This window comes from Mus musculus, chromosome 17 (genome assembly GCF_000001635.26).
Source record: "Mus musculus strain C57BL/6J chromosome 17, GRCm38.p6 C57BL/6J".
Lineage (NCBI taxonomy): Eukaryota > Metazoa > Chordata > Mammalia > Rodentia > Muridae > Mus > Mus musculus.
In genome coordinates this window covers 82,771,976-82,797,187 of record NC_000083.6, presented here as the reverse complement: position 1 = coordinate 82,797,187, position 25,212 = coordinate 82,771,976, and the positions used below count along the sequence as shown (strand labels likewise).

The window sequence follows — 25,212 nt, the reverse complement described above, 5'->3', positions numbered from 1 at the left end:
TGATTTTTTTCTTTGAGTTTGATTATATAGTGGATTATGTTAATGGATTTTTGTATGTTGAACAAACCTTGCATTCCTGGGATGAAGCCTACTTGGTCGTGGTGAATGATGGTTTTGATGTGTTCTTCGATTTGGTTTGCAAGAATTTTATTGAGTATATATGCAATGATATTCATAAGAGAGGTTGGTCTGAAGTTCTCTTTTTTGGTTGGTCCTTGTGTGATTTAAGAATCAGAGTATTTGTGGCTTCATAGTACCAGTTAGGTAGTATTCCTTCTGTTTCTATTTTATGGAATAGTTTTAGGAAACTTGGTATCAGGTCTTCTTTAAAGGTCTGGTAGAATTCTGCACTAAACCCATCTGACCCTGGGCTTTTTTTGGTTGGGAGGTTTTTAATGACTTCTTCTATTTCCATGTGTAATATGGGCCTGTTTAGATAGTTTACCTGCAGCTGATTTAACTTTGGTTTGTGGCATCTCTTTAGAAAACCATCTATTTCATCTATATTTTCCAGTTTTGTTGAGTTTTAGACTTTTAGATCAGGATCTGATGGTTTTTTTGAATTTCCTCCATTTCTGTTGTTATGTCTCCCTTTTCATTTCTGATTTTATTAATTTGGATACTGCCTCTTAGCTCTTCAGTTAGTTTGGCTAGGGGTTTATTTATCTTGTTGATTCTTTCAAAGAACCAGCTTTTTGTTTTGCTGATTCTTTGTATTGTCTTCTTTGTTACTATTTGGTTAATTTCGGCCCTGAGTTTGACTATTTCCTGCCTTCTACTCCTCTTGGGTGAATTTGCCCAAAATCTTTTTGTTCTAGGGCTCTCAGGTGTGCTGTTAAGATGTTAGAGTAAGATCTCTCCCACTTTTTTTTTTAACCAGGACACTTAGTGCTATGAACTTTCCTCTTAGCACTGCTTTCATTGTGTCCCATAGGTTTGGGTATGATGTGTCAACATTTTCATTAAATTCCAGTAAGTCTTTAATTTCTTTCTTTCTTTCTTCCCTGATCAAGTTATCACTGAGTAAAGCGCTGTTCAGTTTCCACTTGTAGGTGGGCTTTCTGTAGTTTTTGCTGTTATTGAAGACCAGCCTTAGGCCTTGGTGGTCTGATAGGATGAATGGTATTATTTCAATTTTCTTGTATATGTTGAGGGTTCTTTTGTGATCAATTATATGGTCAATTTTGGAGAAGGTACATTGAGGTGCTGAGAAGAAGTTGTATTCTTTTCTTTTATGGTGAAATGTTCTATAGATATCAGTTAAATCCATTTGGTTCATAACCTCTCTTAGTTTCACTGTGTCTCTGTTTAGTTTCTGCTTCAATGATCTGTCCATTGGTGAGAGTGGGGTGTTAAAATCTCCCACTATTATTGTGTGGGCTTTCATGTGAATTTTGAGTTTTAGTAAAGTTTCTTTTATGAATTTTAGTGCTCTTGCATTTGGGGCATATATGTTCAGAATTGAGAATTTCTTTTGGTGGATTTTCCCCTTGATGAATATGAAGTGTCCTTCATCACACTTGATAACTTTTGATTGAAAGTCTATTTTAATGGATATTAGGATGGCAACTTCTACTTGCTTCCTTGGACCATTTGCTTGGAAGAACTTTTTCCATCCTTTTACTCTGAGATAGTGCCTATCTTTGTTGTCGAGGTGTGTTTCTTATATGCAGCAAAATGTTGGGTCTTGTTTGTGTACCCAGTCTGTTAGTATATGTCTTTTTTTAAAGTGAGTTGAAGTCCATTAATATTGAAAGATATTAAAGAGAGATGACTGTTGATTCCTGACATGTTTGTTTTGGTAGGTGGTTTTATGTGCTTCTGGTTCTCTGATTTTGACTTTGTTGTGAGATGCTTAATATCTTGTCCTTTCTTTGGTGCAGGTATCTTCCTTCTGTTGGAGTTTTCCTTACATGATCCTCTGTAAGGCTGGGTTGGTAGATAAATACTGTTTGAATTTGGTTTTGTCCTGGAATATTTTGGTTATTCCATCTATGTTGATTGAGATTTTTGCTGGGTATAGTAGCTTGGACTGGAATTTGTGTTCTCTTGGAGTCTGCATGACCTCTGACCAGGCTCTTCTGGCTTTCATAGTCTCTGTTGAGAAGTCTGGTGTAATTCTGATAGGTCTACCTTTGTATGTTACTTGGCCTTTTCTCCTTGCAGCTTTTAATATTCTTTCTTTGTTCTGTCCATTCAGTGTTTTGATAATTATATGACAGGAAGATTTTCTTTTCTGGTCCCATTTATTTGGTGTTCTATAGGCTTCTTGTACCTTTATGTCCATCTCTTTCTTTAGGTTGGGGAAGTTTTCTTCTATGATTTTGTTGAAGACATTTTTCAGGTCCTTTGAGCTGGGGATCTTAGTTCTCCTCCATTCTGATTATTCTTAGATTTGATCTTTTCATTGTGCTGAATTTCCTGGATGCTTTGGGTTAAGAGTTTTTTATGTTTTGAATTTTCTTTGACAGTTGTGTTAATCTCTTCTACTGTATCTTCTACACCTGAAATTCTCTCTTCCATCTCTTGTATTCTGTTGGTAATACTCACATCTGTAATTTCTGACTTCTTTCCTAGGTTTTCCATTTCCAGGTTTACCTCCACTTGTGTTTTCTTTATTGTTTCTACTTCTACTTTTAGGTCTTGGATAGCTTTATTCAATTCCTTCATCTGTTTCCCTGTGTTTCCCTGTATTTCTTTCAGTAAGTCACTGATATCTTCCTTAAATGACTCTATTATCTCCATGAGATAGGATTTTAGGACAGATTCCTGATTTTCAGATGTATTGGTGTATTCAGGGCTTGCTGTGGTGGGAGAACTGGGTTCTGATGATGCACATGTAATTTGGCATCTTATGGTCTTGTGCTTGCCTTTCGCCTATTCCTGGTGTTTGTTTATCTGGGTGACTGTTCTGAGTCTGCCTCTTTTGTCCCTGGGTTGCTTCAGGTCTCCTGGTAGGCTTGTGGCCCTGGCTGTATCAGACCACCTGTAGGACCTCCCTATTTGGGGGCTTTTCACAGGGGCAGAGAAGCTGCCGATCTGTTGCCCTGGCTGCAGTAGATCTCCTGGGAGGCCTTCAGACTGTTGGATCTTCCGTAAAGAAGTCAAACTGTTGACCAACTGTACTAATCTTCAACTTCTCTGAGAGCAGCAGATCCTCAACTGTTCTGAGTGCAGAGGGTCCTTGTCCTCAACTTCTCAACTGCTCTGAGTGTAGTGGGTCCACCTGCTCTGAGTGCAGCGGGTCCTCTGGGATGTATGAGGATATGGAGTCTTCAGGGGAGCAGACCAACCAGGGGTCTGCCCCAGTAGCAAGGACCAGTTGGGAAGGGTGGGAGGAATAGAAGGCAGGAAAGTGGTATTTGTGAGAGTGGGGTTTTGGTGGGTGATGGGTCCCAAGTCTACCAGGCTACCAGCAGCAGCTCAGGGACTCTGGGAGGGGATTGGGGTGTTCTTCCCAACTGCTCTGAGTGCAGTGGATCCTCTGGGATGGATCAGGATATAGAGTCTTCAGGGGAGCAGACCAACTAGGGTTCTGCCCCAGCAGTAAGGACCAAGCAGAAGGGTAGTTCTTATTCTTATCTTTTGGTTTTCCTTGATTTTGTTTACATTGTTTCTTTGTTTTTGTTTTTTGTTTTTGTCTCAGTGTCTTAAAATGAATCCTTAGGTGATCAGTTTTCAACATTTACCATAAGTAACATAAGTATTTCTGATTTAATTTATGTCACAATGCAATAGTAGGTATTGCTGCAAAGTAAGCCTATGCTGAATTTCTCAGAAAATTCTCTCAGTAATAGACATTTTACAAGTTCCATGTGATGAATTCTTCTTCCTCCTCACTTTCCTCCTCCTTCTTCCTCTTCCTCATATAGTTATTAAACCCAGAGGCTAATGTGTGCTAGGTGAACGCTTATGTATGCTAAGAGCCTAACATATGCTAAGTGAGCACTCACCACTCCTGTATTCATTACAAGGGTTTAACACAGTTTATTCTTGTATTCCTATTATGTACCAGGGTCTTTTCTAGCATTCTAGCACATCCAATGAGAATAAATGCACTGTAGCGAACTGTTGGGACCTATCTATATCTTCTCAGTTTGTTGAGTTTCTTGTAGAATCTTCCTTCATGTCTCTGACCAGAGTTTTTTTTCTAGTGCCTGATGGAAGCTTACCTACATGGCCATTCCAGACAAAAGATCATGGATGTCCCAGAAATGACATGATTCTGGGGTAGATTTGACACAGTGTAGAGTGTTTCCAGTGGTCAATAGCAAACACGTTATTGGTTTTTTTATCATCCTTGAATGCTCATCAAGACTCTTGGTGTTACCTGTCAAAGGGATTTCTCAAAATCCTATCTGTATTTCAGCACCTACTTGAAACAAACCAAGATACCCATGAATGTTACGTACCACCAAGGGAAACAATGAACAACAGCTACAACAACTAACTCACATGTACAATTGTATTGTATTCCAATTTTACTTTTATTTTCCTTAATCCCAATGAAATTGAACATTCATGGTTTTATTTCTCATTTTTCCTCATTCTCCACACCCCTTAATTTGGAAGGAGGAGTTGTTTAAACCTTGTCTACTAAAGCAAGCAAACAAGCAAGCAAGCAAACAAACAAAACCTACAAAAGTTTGAGTAGACTTTAACAAAATTGATTTCTAGAAGTTTAAAAAAAATCTAAATAGTTTGTAGTGGTATGATCTGTGTCAGATTTTTTGTTATTGTTTTCTTTAAATAGAATAAACACATTTATTTCAATTGTGCATCAGAGTATTTTACCACCTACCATGTGTGGGTCTGGCATTGCCTTTTGTTAATTTATCTGAATTTTATGCCTAATTTGATTTTTTATACCTAGGTTTAGTGCCTGTACCCTGGACCACCTGCTGCCTGACCCTATTTGTCCTTGGGGGTTGGAAGTGAGGTAGCCAGGAACAGATTCTGGGATCAGGTAAGAAACGATGCATCAAGCTCCTCTGACCACTGCTGTAAGCACATTTAATACCCTCCACTTCGGCCCTATTGGTCCCAAGAAAGCATCTCTTCTAAACAACAGTTCCCAATTGGCTGGCATTATCTCTATTAGCAATCCTTGGTCTCCCAGGCAGTCCTCAGTTAGGTCCTCCTGCAGGAGATACCATTGCAGCTACAGCCCCCGCCCCCGCAGAGTTTATGCACAAGTGGCCTCCATGTTCCTCCTACATGGGTTGATTTCTCATGTGTTTGGGAGTTTTCTTATTGTGAGTTTATATGCCGCAGGAACTTATGTAAGCTCTTTTCTTTCAGAGGACAGTTCGTTTTAAAATACTGGCTAACACCTGTGGGGCTGGCAGGGAGGAAGGGGCGTGATTCCAGACCCATTTCAGATTAGGCTTCCGGAGAGAATTCTCAGAAGAGACAAACATCTCAGTTTACTGCCATGACAACAAGAGATCAGGCGTTCTTCATTATTATTCGTTACGACATCATTTAAACCTCCTAGTTCTCTCTATCTGTGGGGCCAGCTCCCCGGGTTTTTAACTTTTTGTGGTTCTCTTTGTTTCAACTTCCAACTGCTGTAGCAGCTACTTTGTCCTTGTCATTTAGTCATATAGCCTGTGGTCAAAAGGAAGCAAGGTCTCCAGGGAGTAGCAGACATCCCCGTGTTGAATTCCTGCATTAGGATATATTTTTGCCACACCTTCCTGGAGTCCACTTCTGCCCATTTGTTTGGAGAATTGCTGTCAATTTCTTATAGTTTTTCTTTGGCACAGAGTCTGTGGAGTCACACAGGTGATTTCTTTTTCTTTTTCTTTCTGTCCCCTCTCTTCTCTGCCAAATACATCCAATAGTTTAAATTATAATCCTGTCCACCAGTATTTTCCATGGTACTATGTAGCATCATATGCTACAAAGAAGATATTTTTCTTTTCATTTTTTAAAAAAACTTTTATTAGCTCTTTGTGAATTTCACATCATGTACCCTAACCCCACTCACCTCCCCCTCCCCTTGTACCCACCCTCCACATTGTAACCTCCCCATCTCCAACACATAAAACAAATCTCACTGTGGAAGCTGTAACGTGGTGCAGTGTGTCCCACAGTATACCCTTTGTCCTCACTTTGCTTGCACATCTTCATTTCAATGTATTGGTCTGGTCTGAGGCTCTGGCTTCTGTTACTCTATCAATACTGGAACCTCCCTAGGACTCTTCTTGAATAGCCTGCTGTTGTCCTGTGTCACTGGGATCTTGTAGTTTTGGACCTATAGGTCTGACCCTTTCATGTACATCTGGAATTCATTGGTGGGGTTTAGATGTTGGGGTGGGCCAACTCAAAGCCATGGATCTGGACCTGAGAGGAATCTGAGCTGGTGAGCCCATCTACTCTACCACTCTCAGGCCCTCAGGACTGGCTCCCCAGCAACACCTAAAGCCAGAGCCAGCTCTATTCTGCTGCCCAAGTGAGGTCCAGAGCCTGCTCTCCTGAATGCTGCAGCAGGTGAGAGGCAGGGCCAGCTCTCCTGTTTTAGTGACCCCAGGGCTACCTCTCTCATCATATGCTAGAAAAGGAGATACTTTATTTTTTTAATTAAGATATAGAACAGATGAAAAGGATAATTATTTTCGAATGCCACACTCTCTTATACGGTGCACACACACACACACACATACATATATAATGAATATATATATATAAAATGAACATATAATGAATGGGCTGGATATCATCTGAATATTGGAAATGTGCATGTGAGTGGACCATGTGGATTATAGGAAGAAAGACATCAAAACTAATCATAGATAGGGAGAGAGGTCAGTACAAGGTCAGTTCTTCATTTTTATAGATGCCGATGAAAGGGAGATGGAAATGGCTGCACTTGAAAGTAATTTTACAAGCTGCATGGTTAAATCTGATGACCCAAGAGATTAGAATAAAATCAATTTTTGATGTGGTATGTTATTTATTATATTTACAACATGTAATATAATACAATATTATAACCATATATTATATAAAATATATAATATAATACATATATGTATTATATATAATATAGGTAATATAGAGAATATTATACATTGTATACATCATAATATATAATAACACATATAATAGATATATATGTGTTACATATTATATACTATAATATATAATATGTTACAAATAGTATAATATATAATATAATATATTTAAACATATAATACATAATTTATTATGATTATATGATATTTAAAGTATATTTAAGAGATAATAAAATGTACTCATTTGTTTTGCAGACACAATTGGTTAACATGCTGTTGGCTTGCAATGTATCCTCAATATGTAAAAATTTAATACTGATAGAAATTTACATGTGAAACTTTTTTTAGTATTTTGTAATAATCAGCTTTGAGTTTTCAAATATATTTAACCATTGGTGAAAATTTTATTTGCTTGAAAAAATGATGATAAAGAAATTAAATTCTTTAGTGAACTCTGTGGGGCTGAGAAATCTTTCCTTTCTTTTTATCACCATACAGGTCTAACCTCAGGTTCTCTTTGCCACTGCCATCCACTGACTTTTGTCTCGTGACATTCCTAAGTGCAAACTGAGCTGACCCAGCCTTGGCTCTTACCTTTAATGCTCATGTGCTCTGCTCTTCAGGATACAGTTGCTGTTCCTAACCCTCATGGCAGTTGTCTATTCTTCCACTCTGACCTTTCCTGGAACTTGACTTTGGACATTTTACTCCCCTTCTCACTCCCAGCTTTAGTCTTTCAAACTCGTGTGCCCCTGATTCTGCCCATACTGTGTGGAATACCCTTTTCTTTCTTGGCAGGGCATAGCCTATGCTTTCCTTTTATAAGTAAGCAAAATCCTCCACACATTTTGATCTGAACAAAAAGCATGTCAGAGAGATCTTTGCCAACAATTAAGGAGCACATTTTGGGATTTTCAGGTGTCATTACTCAAATATAATTTTGTGATATTAATTTCATTAATGTTTTACAGATTTCCACTGTTTAAAATAGAAAATTTAAATATTTAAAACATATGTGATTCTTTTGGGAATGATTTTGTATAAGTGGATTGTAAAAAATGTAAACTTTATCATTTTAAACAATATTTTAAACAATATCGTTCATTGACAGGCTAATAATGCTTTGTCTTGAAGCTCAAAAGCAAGCCATCTTTTTGAAAAGATTTATCATGGTAGTTTAGTAAACATTCATTTTGCATCTTAAGCTTAATTTATAACACATTCCTGAAGTACTATACAATTTATTACTTATTTTAATTATTTTTCCCAAGAGACATAACCTAATAATTATGAGATGTTGATTCAAGGATATTATTTTGCAAGTTTTATTGGTATTTTTAAATAAGTTTTTCCTTATGGGGAAGTTAAATGAATTAAAAACAAAAGCTAATGTTTATTAAAAAATAACCAAGGGAGCAGGATTTCCCTTTGAGTGATTTGGTTGCCAGCTACTGATTTACACCCTCAGCCAGGACAGAGTGGACTAGAACATATGTAGCAGCGGAAGGGATGTTGATAATTGTGTGAGAACATTCCTTACTATCTAAATAGTTTTAATCTCCAGGACTTTGTCATAAATTCATTGAACAGTATTATTCTGTGGCAGATGCTGCTAAGTATTCTCCACTTACCATTGTGCTAGTCTTATTCTTAGAAATAACACCACTCCCTGTACCCAGTTGTAGCTGGGCACACAGCTATGCACCTGGATTCTCTTTCCTGGATGCCTTGTTAGCCAGGTGCATTTTGCATCTTTTAGACCAAAAACTGATACCAGGAGCGACGTTTACAGAATTCTGGCTGTGTTGTCTATTGAGGAAAGTTCTTGTCCTTCATCTCGTCTTCTCCTTTCAAGAATTAGGAGAAAAGCTAGAATATTCCAGAGGAGGCTCCAATCATGTAGACTTGGGTAGACCCTAAAGGGACAGAAAAAAAGAAAGTCCTGGGGTTGGGGAGACCTTATGAAATCAGACTAGTTCTAAGTAATTGGCTATTGAAAAGAAAAACGCTGAAGTTGGAAGGAGGGGTTGTTGGTGAAGATCTGACTAGTTATAGAGAGAACTATTAGTTGGATATCATCATATTTTACTGTGTACATACATTTAAAACTTTCAATGATATTTGCATTAATTCATTGAGAATTTCATTCACTGTGTTTTGATTCAGTTCATCTCCCCGTTTTTCCCATATTCACTTTCATATCCTGACTCCCCACGCTTGAGTTGTCTTTATTTTCTCCTGTAGAGTCTATTTGTACTTCTCAGGTACTCTTGGGAGTGGGGCCTGTATTAGATCATTATTTTTTATATTTTGAGACCGTGTTTCATGTAAGCGAGGATGCTCTTGAACTTGCTGTGCAGCTAAAGATGACCTTGAACTTCAGACCCCTCTGCCTCTTACAGCTGCCAGTATTATAACAATGGGCCACAGTGCTCAGTTTTGTATTTTACATTTTATTAAAGTTATTGAATATCTTGTTCAAAAATATTAAAATCAGAGTAAAAAGCATATATTACAAAATTTATTTTAAGACACATTACACTCACTGTTAAATGTATTAAAAGCATTATAGACGTATGGATTTAAGTATACAGTTTACATCTTTTGGCATAATGCTATTATAGCTTCCTTTCTAGCATTAGGATTTCTTCTGAAACTTTCTAAAGTCACAGGACTGGATTACCAGGTACTTTGCACTTGGATGTTAAATCATTGTCCATTAGAATCTGTTTGCATGGCATATTCTGGGCTGGGCTTCATTTGAAGACAATAAACCTGCTTTATGATGGAACCTTTTAAACTTACCATCTGCCTCTTATTTAAGCTTCAGTTATTCCAAATGGTAGATAAGTTCTCCTTAGAGAGTGTTATATATGTGTTCTGAAAGACTGTGTTTACCATGCTGTGTAATATATCTCCTATATATTGACAATCTATTGAAACGAACCAACTCATAAAGTTCTGTCTCTTAAGAAAGGGCATAAGGCATGTCTAAGAAGCCCCACCCCCATCTCCTTTTACCTTTTTGGGTTTCTATGGCCTCATGCTTGCTAGACAAGGACTTTACCTCTCAGCTATAGCCCGAGCTTCAAGCATTTTGCTTTTGGAATATTCAGCTTGCAGTTTTTGGGACCCCATTATGCTGATTATGGCCAGCAATGCTCATAAGTTCTAAGCTGTTTTATTTGTTTTTTGCATGTGATCACTGCTGATCCTCACTGCTTCCTCTTTGGGGAAAGTTTCTGGCAATGTGGGGACTGTGTGACTTACTTTAGTTCTCTATGAATGCGGCATTTATACAGAAAGATCATGGTATGAGTGCACATTTTATACATTTAGCAGGACAGAATGCGCACACAAATCAACCTTATTTTATATTAAAATTAGTTCCCAGTGATTCCATCCTCTGATGATTACATTGCAGTTTTATGTTCAATTTCTGTTTCATTTAGGAACAGTATAATCAACACTTACTGGCTCAGTTTCTGTGGATACATTGTAGTTTTTCTTCTGTTTTGGATACTCGGCTATTGCATGCTGACTAAGGAGAGTTCTGTTAGCTGATTCTCCGGTGACCTTGTTTGAAACATCCTTGCATTCTGATGACAAGATGTTGCGGTTCTTTCCTGACAGTTGGCACGGAATTAATTGTGCTCTGACTCTCCTTGGTCCTTTTGACACAGGAAGGTGTGAATGAACTTTGATGACCAGAAGAAGGCATGCTGAGTTTGATTATTTCCTTTTTTTTTAAGTTATGAGTTTTGTTATTTATTATATTTTATTTTTCTTTTTAAAAATTTTATTGATTTATTCCCCATCCAACCCAATATTAGCCCTTCCTTTCCTCCCAGGACCCCATCATGAAAGTCCTCCCCCCATTCTACCTTTCCCTTCTCTTTTGAGATGGAGAAGGCCCCCTCTGGGTGTCACTGTCCCCATTAAACCTCCTCTCTGCACATAGAGTCGTTGTGGGTGTCCTCTCTCACTGAGGCCAGACAAGGTGATTCATTTAGGGGCATGGTGTCAACAGGCAGGGCAGGGCAGGCAGGCAGGCAGGCAGGCAGGCAGGCAGGCAGGCAGGCAGGCAACAGGCTCAGGGACAGATCCTGCTCCAGTTTCTGGGGGACCTGCATGAAGACCAAGCTGTTCATCTGCTACATATGTGCATATGTTCTAGGTCTCTTGGAGTCAACAAGGGTCTAGGTTAACTAAATCTGTTGGTCTTCCTGTGGAGTTCTTGTCCTCTTTAGGTCTCTCAATCCTTCTTCCAGTTCTTACGTAAGACTCCTTGAACTCCATTCAATGTTTGTGCGTGAGTCTCTGCATCTCTTTCCATTGGCTGCTGGGTGGAGGCTCTCAGAGGAAGTTATGCTAGGTTCTTCTCTGTAAGGATAAAAGTGTATCATTATTACTGTCAGGGATTGGTTCTTGCCCATGGGATGGGTCTCAATTTGGTGCAGTCATTGGTTGGCCATTCCCTCAGTCTCTGCTCTCTTTGTCCCTGAGTATCTTGTAGGCAGAACATATTTTGGGTCAAAGGTTTTGTGTGTGGGTTGCTGTTCTTATCTTTCCACTGAGAGTCCTGCCTGGCTACAAGAAGTGGCCACTTCAGGATCAATATACCCCATTGTTAGGAGTCTTAGCTAGAGTCACCCCCATAGACCTTCTGGGACCTCCTCCCAGGTCTCTGACATGTTCTGGAGATTGTTGTTCCCCCCCCCCCCTGATCTCCTTTTTCTCTCCCCTGCTCTCCCTATATATGATCTTCCCCCCTACCCTACTTACCTCCCCATCCCTTCTTTTACTCAGTTCCCTCCTTCCATTTACCTCCAATATTTATTTTGTTTCCCCTTCTGAGAAATATTCAAACATTCTCTCTTGGGTCCTCCTTGTTATTTTGTTTCTTTGTGTCTGTTGATTATAGCATGGTTATCCTGTAGTTTGTGACTAATATCTACTTATAAGTGAGAACATACCATGCATGTTCTTAGAGTCTGCGTTACCTCACGCAGATGATATTTTCTAGTTCCATCCATTTGCCTGCAAAATTCACGATGTCCTCCTTTTTAATAGCTTAATAGTATTCCATTGTGTAAATGAACCAACTTTTCTGTATCTGTTCTTCGTCTGAGGAACATCAGGGATTTTCTCTAATTTCTGGCTATTACAAATAAGGCTGCTATGAGTATAGTGGAGCAAGTGACCCTGTGGTATGGTGGGCCATCTGTTTGGTCTTTGGTTATAACTATTTTCAATTTTCTGAGAAACTACTAGATTGATTTTCAGAGTGGTTGTACAAGTTTGCGATCTCACCAGTAATGGAGGAGTGTTCCTCTTTCTCCACAACCTTGGCAGCATCTGCTATCACTTCTGTTTTTGATCTTAGCCTTTCTGATGGGTGTAAGGTGGAAACTCAGGATCATTTTGATTTGCATTTCCATGATGACTAAGGAGTTGAACATTTCTTTTAGTGGTTCTTGGCCATTTGATATTCCTCTGTTGAAAATTTTCTGTTTATCTCTGTAACCCATTTTTAAATTGTGTTTTTTTTTTGGGGGGGGGAGTCTAACTTCTTGAGTTCTTTATATATTATGGATATTAGCTCTCTGTCAGATATAAGATTAGTAAAGAACTTTTCCCAGTGTGTAGGTTGGTGATTTGTCCTGTTGACTGTGTCCTTTGCCTTACGGAGCTTGCATTTGTCAATTGATCTTAGAGCCTGGGCCATTGATGTTCAGGAAATTTCCTCTGTGCCAATGAGTTCAAAGCTATTTCCCACTTTCTCTTCTATTAGATTCAGTGTATGGTTTTATGTTGAGGTCCTTGATCCACCTGGACTTGAACTTTGTACAAGTTGATAAATATGGATCAATTTGCATTTTTCTACATGCAGACTACTAGTTAGATCAGCACCATTTATTGAAGATGCTTTCTTTTTTTCCATTGTATGAGTTTAGCTTCTTTGTCAAAGATCAAGTACCCATAGGTGTATGGTTTTATTTCTGGGTCTTTGATTATATTCCATTAATAAACCTGTCTGACTCTGTACCAATACCGTGTGGTTTTTAACACTATTATTCTGTATTAGAGCTTAAGGTCTGGGATGGTTGCATGGTGGTTTCTCCAGAAGTTCTTTTATTGCTGAAAAATGTTTTGGCTATCCTGTTTTTTTTCCCCATATGAAGTTAAGAATTGTTCTTTCCATGTCTGTGAAGAATGGTATTGAAATTTGTTGGGGATTACATTGAATCTGTAGATTTGCTTTTGGTAAGATGGCCTTTTAAAAAATTAATATTCTGGCTTTAATAATTTCTATAATGTTCAATTTGCCATGTAACATTCACATTATTAATACATTTTCTTCATTGACAATTTTATACATGCATATAATGCATTTTGGTTTCTTTCCCCTTTGTCTTATTTCTCTCCCACTCTTTCTAGCCTATCCTTTTCCTTAAATAATATTTCTTGTGTTCACAACTTTTTGTGTAGTTGGATGTTCTATACAGCCTTGGGTTTGATGGGCTTCCAGTAAGTACACAACAGGGTGCTATGCCGCTCTCCTGGAATCTGTTATTTGCAAGTATCCTCAGTAAGAAGTAGACTCTGGTGGGCCTTTTCTCCAACTACAGCTGATGGTTAGGTTGACCCAGTGTATGTGGGCCCATTATATGGCCCATTGCGTGAACTCAAACTGCAAATGCTGTGAGTTCATGGTAGTCCTTCCTATCTTCTGGCTCTTACAGATAGTCTTTCCACTGCATCTTCTGGAATGTTCTCTGAGCCTTAAGGGGTGGTCTTATAAATGTGTTATGTAAGGCAGAGCCCTCAGGCATCCTGAATTCTCAGCATCCTGTGCATATAAACGTTGCCACATTCATCTCTGTTCCCTTCAAAGAGATCCTTCTCTGTTTAAACATGAGACTGGCTCTTGTGTCAAGGAATAAACAGGCATCTAGGAGGTACTGAGTGCCCTGCCAATTGAGCTAAGCAGCAGGGGTAGGTTTCCTCTAAGGCCTAAGACTTCTTCCTTTATAAGTTTTTACCAGATTTACATTGCTTGTCATGAAATTCCTTCTGTGAGGACTGGCCTCAAATCCAATTAAGGAGCAATTGGCCACCCTCATAATAGTTGTTCCACTACTGCTACAGCAGACACAGCTTACATGATAGCTTGGTAGCTGAGCCATCTCACAGGCCAAGATACTCAATGGTTTAAGAACACTTCAATATAAATAGCGATATGGCTAAAATCTTGCATTAAAACTTAGGAAAAATAGTTACTAGTTTGAGAATGTTGGAAATCCTAAAATCCACTGAATTAACTTTCTTTACTTAGACAGCAGTAATACAAATCCTGCTTAAGTTGTACAGGACTTGACATCATCACAGCATCAGAACACAGAGTGATCAACCTGTTCTGCTAATACTCAGCTAGAATAAAATAAGCAGTGCTTTATTAATTAAATAGAAGACACTTCTATCTAATTAAACACTAATATCTTTGTGAGTTATTAAAGCTAAAACTTTTACACAATATCTTAAGCCATTTCAATTCCAAATAGATACCAGATAAACAAACCTGTGGGCCAAATTGATTAAAAACTAAAAGTCATTTTAAAATTTCGTCACAGCTAAGGAGTAAATATCCATTAACATTCATCTCCTATTAAATAAATCACATTTCACAAAATCATCTAAAGTTGCTGGATTGCCATTCTCCCTGCTTCGAATAAGTTTTTTCTTTAATTATACTCCATTGTGTTTGCATCTTTGGATCACATGTTGGAAAGGTTGTGTGAGCAAGAGCATGATGCTAAAATACAAATTATTCTTTATTAGACAAGACTACTTTTTTGCATATTTTATAAATTAACCTTACAGATAACTAGGAAGAATGGTAACATACATGAGATAAATGTATGCTCCTGTGATGAAAAATAGAGTATTTTTAGAACTGATTTATGTACATATAATTCATCTCAATATTATGAAATAACTTAAAAACATAACAATGGCCAATCACTCCTATTATTTTGGTAACCACTTTCTTAAACCCAAGAAATGAAGAGCGGGAAGACATCTTTACTTTAGAAGATGCCTTTTACAAACTGTCACTGAGTCAAGAAAGTAACTTGATAAAGATGGCAGTCGGCTAGAAATAGAAACTGCTATTTAGCTCCTGGAACAAAGCCCTGGAAGAAAGCTACAGGGCTGTGTTTTATAGACTTCCCTGGGTTATTAGCTTTATTGTGCAGATCATATTGATTTATGTGAAAGAATAAGCAATCTTAACTCTTTCTTGGAGGGGATGAACACTTATTTTTCTACTGAAATTCAGGAATAAAAACCATACAGTTCATTTAAATCCACAGCACCGTCTTGGTAATTTTCATTACACTAATTTGCAAATCTAATAACTCATGTCTGAAATCCCCTCATCTGGCACTTTCCACTCCCTAGCCAAGCTGAGCAGCACAGAATAGCAGCGAGCCTCATGTCAGAGTGATGGCTCTCTTTTACATAGTTCTGGAATTTTTCTTGACCTACTTTAGAAGAGACAGGAAAACAAGGTGCTGACAGGATGAGCTTTGCTTCAGCATCCTTACTTCTGTAGCATAAGCTGCTTTCCAGCATCACGGACAAATATTCCCCGAAACAACCAAGGGTTATGTACACATTGGTATTAGAACAGATAGGTAAATAAAACCATCCAATTTCCTTTGTTTTATGACATATGACATACTTTTTTTTTTTGTCTTCAGTCCTTCAAGTTTAAAGAATGAAAGAGAAACTTAATTTCTTAGGTGAAGGAGATTTCATTTTCTCCTGGCTACATAAGTGTTTGGGAGTGGCTTATCACTGAAGACTTTTCTTAGATCTACATCATTTGTTCAAAACCGTTAGTCCTAGAAAAAGAGCCCCCGCCCTCTCCCCCACCCCCACCACAAGGAATAATGGGGGAATGTCAGGGACATTTGTTGGTTTCCACCCTGGGCATGTTTAGGTGGTTTTGGGGCAACAGAATCTGTTTTTATTATGATTCATCTCAGGCTCTGACTGGTAGATGACTGGTGTAATTCTTGGTCTGTTCTTTGACATGGTCCTCTTCTGGGTTGGTTCAATGATTTCCCATGATACCCGAGTCTTACATTCAGCCCTTGTTGGCAGTGGTTTCTCTGAAACAGCCTGAGATTTTCTTGTCATTTCCTTGGATGACCCTTTGGTTAGTATTCCACTGCAGGATCATATCTCTTCTCGGAAACAACCTTTACAAAACATTATTATACATGTATGTGGTGTATATATGTGTGTATGTGTATCACAGCATGCATATAGAAGTGAGAAAACAACTTTGTAGAATCTGATCTCTTATTTCACCCTGTGGGTCTTGGGGATCAAATTCAAACCATCAAGTTTGGCAGCAAGCACTTTTACCTGATGAGAAATATCACTTGCTCAGTGGTGTGTGTGTGTATGTGTGTGTGTTTGTGTGTGTGTGTACACATGCACACATGTGTGTATTCATCTTTGTAAAGGATACTAGGAAAATAAGATTGAGCAAGCAATTTGCAAATGTCCCTTCTTGAAACTCTGCTTTGCCTTGATTAACAGATTTCTGTAAATTGCATATTGGGAATTACAACCTGCAATAAGTGTTCTGTGCAGCACATGACAGCACTGGACACATACTCAGATGCTAGCACAATGGTGTGGTCCAATGAACAGGCTTCCAAAGTGTGGATACCAATTGTATTTCACCATTGCGGTGTTAGTGTGAAGGGAAGCCAGAGATTTCATGTGTGGCTGGAGCACAGGCTCCCATTCTGGAGTAAAGTGGGTTGAGGGGAGTTTGATGGTGGGTGGAAAGGCTCCAATTCAAAGTAGAAGCCCAGTACCAGCAAGCATTTACCAGGGCCCTTATGCATGAAGGAGTCATTAGAAGAGTGACACAGCCCTGATTGACAGCAAGAGTCATGTAAGCTCTTTGCAAATCTCATCTCACCTCAGGGCTTCCATTGTTCTCTGCTTGGCTGATGCTCTAGGTAGCACACTTGTGATAAGCTCTAGGTAGCACAGTTTATTGGAAAGAATGGATTCTGGAGTCAGGTAGAAAATAGAGGTCTAAGTCATATGTAACATTGACCTGCTTTAAGACTTTAAAGCAATGTCTGTGATATTCATTTAGAAATAAGAAATTTTGCTTCATAGTTAAAGATGCATAGTGAGAATTATTGGTGGAGAGGTGATTGCTGGATCCTGTCTGGCATATAAGAGTCAGGGAAACACTTTTAGTCATTATTCTGTGTACTGATATCACTTCCTCTTGTGATGCATTTGGATGCTCGTTTGTTCCCGGAACATCTCAGATGAAATGGCTGCTAATGAATTCAATATTTTTACTTTTAAGTCTACTTTAAACGTGTACAGGTCTTGGTTTTTTTTAGGTTAGAGATTGTGGCTCCGGGGACACTGTACACCTTTCAGTCCCTGAAAAACTGAGGGACTGTGCAGCGTTTAGGCTACCTGTGTTTCTCCACATTACTTAGAAGCCAAATAAGTATAGAGAAGCTTGGCTGGGTGATTACTCTTTGATGTTAATCTGGTCTGCCCTGTATAGCTTACAAATATCATTGTATCCTGGGGTATGGCAACTTCCATTGTATTCTGTTTCTAATAAAAGTATCAGAAGTCTGATTGCATGCAGTAAGTCTTGCTGAGACTCCTCCATCCTGGCCTGGTTTCTGTTTCTCATCAGTGATCTCAGCCTTAGCAGGTAACCTTGACACCTGATATGGTGAATAAGCACTAGCCCTCACATGCCACCATACTTCCTGCCAGTGGCTCGGCAACACGCCAACTTTAAAGGACAGAGTGCCAATTGTGTGACCAAATTGGAGGTGTGTACTGTGCTGGTGCAATCTTGGTTACTGAGGTTTTGGGGACTTCCTCAAACACTGTATGAGGTGTTTTCCTTGTTCCATGATAAATGGTGCTATTCTGCAGAGACTTGTTATGCTTGCTCTGTATATATATATATATATATATATATATATATATATATATAATATATATATATATATTATATATATATATATGCATTTGGATTTCTGGGCTCACATTTCTAATTGGAAAAAAAGTTGCATAAAAATCCCGATTTTTAGTATTCTCTTGGAAAAGTATATACTTGGCATCAGCACAGTAGTTTCTGTGACAGCAGCTAGATGGATTGGTGGTAGCCACCCTCGGGATCTTTCCAGTTTGCTATCTGCTATTTCACCACATATTTCTACCACTTCACACCAGCACACTTCCATCTCACCCATCCACTTCATCTGTTCTCATTCCTCATTGTTCTCACTTCCTCCCCATTTCTTTTCTCTCCTTTCTTCCCTTCATATTGAATTTTACTTCATCCTTTAAATTATTCACTGCACTAGTTCACTTCCTGGGACTGTATCAAAATACCTGAAATAATCAACTTATAATAAAAAAAAATCCACATATGGTGATGCTTGCCTATAATCACATCACTGGAGAGGCTGAAGCAGGAGGATTGCCATGAGCTGTCCTGGAAAGTACTATTATATCAAATAAGGTCTCTATAACATTCTGTATAGAAAATCCCAATGAAAACAAAGAAGAATTAAGTATGTTCACAATAGCTAACATTTATAGGAGTTTTATTATATACTAAAAATTTAATGCTTTAGACTTAGAAATAAAACAAAAGAAAAAATTTATAATACTAGAAATATGACTCAGCAGTTGACAGTGATTGCTTCAGAACTGTGAGGGCCAGGGTTCATATCCCAGCTCCTGTATAAGCCAGGTGCCACTGTAAATGCCTGTAACCTCTGCTCGGGGAACCTGGGGTGGGCTGGATGCTGGGCACATGAAAATCACTGAGGCTTGCTGAATTCCATCTCAGCTGAGACGATGGGTGGCCCAGAGTCAGAGAGACCCCACCTCAAAGGAATGGGCAGCTGGTTATAGTGGAGGATACTGATGCTCTCTTCTGACCTTCACATGTGACATGTGCACCTGCAACAAGCTTTCGCGCGCGCGCACACACACACACACACACACACACACACACACACACACACACACGAGTGAATAAGTAAAATGAAGCACAAAATTCAGAAGGTGAAACCCCCAAAACCACAAGAAGAAGAAGAAGAAGAAGAAGAAGAAGAAGAAGAAGAAGAAGAACAACAACAACAACAACAACAACAACAACAACAACAACAACCCAAAAGGATGAGCTTGCCTTTGGCTGCTTTGGACTTTGTTCTTGGCTGCCTCATTACTTTGGGGCTTGTGTTGAGAGAGTAGCATGGCTAGAATGAATGGCAAAGAAGGATTGGTCCCTTCCAGTGGCAGGAAGCTGAACCCAGAGAGGCTGATGGCACCTCAATATCCTTCTCCCAGGTCACACCCATAGTGACCTGAATTCCTTTCACCTGTCCATATTCTACGGACTCCACCCCCTTCCAATAACTTCACAGGATGGGACTAAGCCATCAAAATGTAGGGCTTTAAGTGACATTTATGATAAAAACTACAGCTCTTTTGTTCTTTCCTTGGCCAGCTCTCATCCATGCTCATCCATCCGTGAACATGCCATGACCCATGTCCATAGCATCGGAGAATAGAACAGTAAGAGGATGTAGAGACTGTGAAATATGTCATGCTGTTTGATACATCATGGTATATTCCAGGCAGAGAAGCTGACCACACACAGAGAAAGTTTAAAATACTTATTAAAGTTTAGGCATCTAATAAATGAAATAAATTAGATCCAAGCTTATGTTTTTGAAGACACACTTCTCTACGTTAGTCTCCTTTATAATTATTTTTTAAAATCTTTCTTCTTCCATACCTCCTTAATCTTAGACATTGAAATAAATACCTAAACCTTTAACATGGTATATTTTTATTGACAATAAAGTCATATTACTTTAGGGCTTTTGTCTCTTGCTCCAAGATGCAAATTTTGGTCCATATGCGACCTCTATACTTTGAGGAAATCAACCCAGTTAGATGAACTGAAGCCTCTTCCTGCCTTTCCCTGGCCCCATTTGCTCTTAAGTATTATTTGAGGAAGTTCTACTGGAAGGCCTAAGCAGATTTCTTCCTTTTGTATTGGGTCTTAATGGGTGTGCTGATGTGTTTCTGCTTGAATAATGGAGGGTGAAGCATAAAAGGATGAGAAATGCTTTGAACAACAGTTTCCTGAAAGTCCCCAATATAAAATACATGGAGGAGAGATCAACACTTTCTAAGAGTTTTGAGCTGTCTGTACTGTCAATATTTGTCAACAGGAGTAGAAATCTGAGTTTGAACCTGAACATGGCTGCCTAAGAGATGGTGCCAAAGAACCTTTTAAGAACAGGCATGATGGCTGCTAAAATGTATCACCTTGGCAGCTCTATGGTGCAAAGTAGTCCAAATCCTAATCTGGGTTTTCTGTGAAGATTTTCATTTTGCTATTAAAATACATTTCTAGTTGACTTTTAAAATTATTGTAGATAATTTGTGGGGGGTCTGATTTTGTCATTCAGAAGGACTTAAAACCATATCCAAGGCTTTCTTTTAGTCTATCTGTCTGTTTATTACCTATCATTCATTCTTGTTCTTTTTAAAATTTAAAACTTTTATTTACTCTTGATAATTTCATACATGTATATTTACAATGAAGTATGACTGAATCTACTCTCCACCTTCCAGCTCCAACTCACCTATCTCCCTCATCACTGTTTCCTAATGGATACTGGAGACTGGAGGTGGACCCTGAGCTTGGCTTCTTGAACACACTGAGGTTGAATTATGAGGCAGGAGAGCTAAATGCCCTGGATGTCAGATTTTCTATAAAATCAGGGTGAAGAGTTTCTACTTGAGAAGAAGTGATACCGTGGCTACCTGAATAACAGTGAAATGATGTTTGTCAGGGTGCTTAGCATGTCCCATCTTCCAAGCATCTGGAATGATATGCATTTTTCAGTCTCACACAGCTCAACAGCTTATGATGCTCAGGTTCAACATACCTCATTTTCTATTATTGGATGTTAAGAAGAAAATGTGAAGCCATCCCACATCTTCAGCGTCTGAGGTCGCTGTGTGAGGTTGCTGATCTTCACTGTTCTCACCCTGGAAGCTTCATTTAGAGACCAGGTTCTCAGATAAATGGCACCTTCTACTCTCAAATGTCAAACTACTTTACAACACACTATTTTGGTTCTCCAGTGTTTTGTTTTCTGGACTGGACCCTGGCTTCTGTCACATACCTTTTATAAAAGGACTTCTCAGCATTCCCCTTTGCCTAGGAGGAGAATGTTCTGGAGGGAGACAAAGAGCTTAAATTCAGGCGAGCAAATTGGTGAGTGAGCTTCTGTTTCTTTATGTAGCTGTGTCGAGAGGTAGGTCTATGTGACCCAGGAGTCATTTTAGGATTTTAGTTGAAGCAGCATCTGCAAAGGAAAAAAAGATATAGAGAAAATGATGTGTAAACTCACTAGTAAAATAAATGAAAATGCGTCATTACTGAAACAAGGAGGAAGTTGTGGACCATGATTAAGAAAGGAGTTTACTTCATTTCAGCAATGTCAAGAGGATCTGGAGTTTGAATCTCTGTATCTTGTATTAGTATTTTCTGTGAGTCATTTTTCTAAGGAACTATGAATCATACATCTAAAGTTAATGTTCCAATCTCACAGGAGTTTGCAGAAATCACCGCTCTGTCTTTTATGTGAATCTAACATTTTAGACAACAGTTTTATTAACTACAATCAGCATTTAGTAGGCTTAATATGATTTTACTATAAGCAAATAAAATCTTTAGAACACCTTTAGTTATATGGGAGAGAAAAATCAAAGCACCAAAGACTTAACAATAGAAATTTCTTTCTAGTGACAGACATCTAGAGATATTACATCAAGACTTGGGTAGTCATTGTGCCACCCCCAGGGAGCCAGGCCTCTGCATGCTTGGACCTTTATCATCTAAAGCTTGGTTTCTGTTCTTAATCTATAGATCACATGGCTGGCAGGAGGTATGCCAGCCTTCAAGTTTGTACCCAGGCAACAGGAAGACAGAGAACTATACCTCACAGCTCAGTCCTGGTCCTTTAAGGAGCATCTTTTCCAGGTAAGTGAGTACAGCACATCCCACGTGCCAGCATTCAGTATGTATCTCCACGTGATACCAAGTTAAAGGACTCTGGCACCATTGGCTTAGTGGCTGCAGTATTCCCTTTAGAATATCAAAGAGGGTAAGGGAGAATGGTCTATGCCTCAAGTTGGTATTTAAAAGCTGCATTAAAAAGAATGACAGCCATATTAGATATTACAAGTTAGAGAGCGGGAACCAAGACCCGATTCTTACAGGACTAATTCCGTAACCACACTATCAGTTAGCCGTGGTAAAATAGGATACTCTGAGTTGTCAACTTATACAGGACCCTGAGAACTGAACAGGTGATAGGGGCTGGGATAGAACGAGTGACTGTAAGAGATGGAAGAGTACTCAGAAGAGGGCAAAGTGTCTCAGTGTACAGGATACTTTTATGGTGATAGAAACATAGATGACTTGTTGAGTGCCTGGCTAAGGGATGAGACACTTCCCACTGCGCTAATGGATGAAAAGTGAAACGGTGTTCTGCTGTGCAGACACTGGAAGGCAGACCTCTCTTTTTTTCCTTAGGAGACTTCTCTTTTGTGAGGCCTTGCATGGATTTCCATTCTCTCTTATTTCAAAACATATTATAGTTTCATTTTGTTACTGAGGTAAGTTTATATAGATTAAGGCATTTGAGACAACAAAATTCGTTAGAGACTGCTTTGGGGCTAATAGGAGTTTGGAGATTATCACAGATTTCTTAAGATTTGCATGAAGGAATTCATATTTGGAAATTTTGTCAGAGAAATTTATCTATGTCTGTGATCAGCCAAGAAAGGAAGGAAAAAAAATCTGTGATAGTTAATATTGATTATCAACTTGATTGGGTTGAAAAGTAGTTAGGAGAATAGAGAAGCAAAACTTAGTGCTTGTAAGACTAATTCCAGAGAAAAGTGACTCTGTGTGTGTGTGTGTGTGTGTGTGTGTGTGTGTGTGTGTGTGTGTGCAAAGCCACAGTGTGGATGTCCAGATGGCATAAAGGGGAAAAATGGAAAGCTAGAGAATATGACATTCCTTCTCTCTGCTTTTTGGCTGCCACCATGTGAGCTCTTCTCCCCTATCCTTTCCATCATGTTGACAGAAAACATGAGCCCAAAGAGATCATTTTCCCCTTTTCATGTTATTAGGCCAGGTTTTTCTTCACCGTGGCCCAGAAGCAACTAACATAACCCTAACATCACTTTTCCTAAATGGTCATAGTTTTATTCCAGGACTTGGCTTCAACAACATTTCAGTGGCTTGGTGATGCTCTTCAAGGAACTTCTGAGAAGAAATGAAACATTTAACAACTGACCAGCAGCTTCATTAGCAGTTCAGACTTAACGCATTTCCACACGCCAAGAAAAACATCTCACATGGTGAAGTGGTTTTTACGCTTTCCTCCAAAATGGCCTTGAGAGTTTGAGGAAATAAAGTGTTTTAAAATGAAATAAAATGAAATGTGAATATTCTGAAAAAAATAAAGTCAGGCTATAGTCATGAAGACAAACATAAACACTGGGAAATAGACTATCAAAACATGAGTAAGTTTTTACATCATTTTTTGGTTATATTCATGTGAATATTTTAAAATGAACCCAATAGTAAGCTAGGATGTGGTGAGTCAAACAGCATATGATATGTATTTAATTTAAGTGTGTATCTTAGTAAATGACTTGATTTGTGATATGTTTTTATATGTGCATATCAATTTTATATACATGCACATATAGAATATATAGTTGCATTCATATTATATATGTATATATACATTTATACAGCATACATGTACATACATGTCCTTATGATTATCAGTTTATTGCAAATTGTCCTCATTATAGTTATTAAATCCAGTCTCCTTGTCATAAGCTATCTTGCTGTTTATCTGCTTTAATGGGTAATTTTTCCTCTGTGGTAGTAGTTACTTTAGTACTGCTTCAGTGCCCCTGTGGACAGAATACTTCAGCTGTTTTTCTTGCTTATTTTCTTGTTGAAACATACTGAAATAAGAATTGACCACAGTTTTCAATAAAATTTATTTTACCATTTTAAAAATTGCTACCAAGTAAAAGAATTGAATAAATTCTAAAACTTTATCTCTTTTCGGGCAAACCATTGGGTCACATTGAAGTTTCTCCTACAGTAATTCGCTTTCATGTAATGTCTGAAATGTACTGCCTTTTCTCTTTGATATTTGCCCTATGCATCACCAAGTTACTATTTTCCTATGTTTTTTTTTTAAATTTTCTGAAAACAATTGTGTGTGTGTGTGTGTGTGTGTGTGTGTGTGTGTGTGTGTACTGCACAGCTGTCATGGCATTTGTAGAATGATCAGATGGCGTCTTTCAGAAGTCAGTTTTCTTCTTCTACTCTGTGAGTTCTAGAGATTGAACCCAGGTCACCAGGCTTGGCAGCACGTGCCGTTTACCCATCTCACCGTTCTCTCTTTTCCTTTCTGCCTAGTAATCTTTGATCAAAAAGATGCTCTAGGCTTAGTGTTCAGTGCTAGATGTGCATTTCTTGTACAGCAGGAAGTAATCTGCCTTCTGCTTCCAAAAAAGTTTTAATATCTTCTTTAATTCCTGGCTAATCATTTTTCAGTTATCTATGTAAATTTCTTTTATAAACCTTCACCGATACTAGTGATGGAGTGATACACTCCAAATGCTTCCAGTTTTCCCCTGATTTATTTGAAGGATCATGATGGGGTTAAGAGTTCTTCATTTCTTTCTAAGTTTACTTAGCAGGTACACCAATTGCACTTGACAATCATTTCTCAATCAAAGAATCTCTGAAAAAGTAGGATATGAATATTGTATATAAATACTTCTGCATACTCATGAGTCCAGAGTAGATACAGCCAGGGACCATCCACACACCACAGCCATTCTTAGAAACTGATACACAAAACTATGCTTTGACACGTCTTACAGTCCTGGAGCATATTGATCAAAGTAAAGAATCTGACCAATTGTGCTAATAACGTCCAGGAGAGATTAAGGTCAGCTCAGAGTAGGTCTCTCTCTCTCTCTC

At 38.5% G+C, this 25,212-nt stretch overlaps 1 long non-coding RNA gene across 2 annotated transcripts in view; it reads left to right on the top strand.

Annotated features, from left to right (window-relative positions):
* The window catches only part of Gm34265, a 182,994-nt gene extending 159,308 nt beyond the window's left edge, over positions 1-23,686 (top strand). Inside the window, exons 5-7 of one of the 2 annotated variants that reach the window (XR_877010.2) lie at positions 4,874-4,966; positions 22,057-22,170; positions 23,412-23,686. This is a non-coding gene — a long non-coding RNA (predicted gene, 34265). The remainder of the gene's footprint in view (positions 1-4,873; positions 4,967-22,056; positions 22,171-23,411) is intronic. The other variant, XR_877011.2, reaches the window with a different exon arrangement.
* The last annotated feature ends 1,526 nt before the right edge of the window (positions 23,687-25,212 follow it).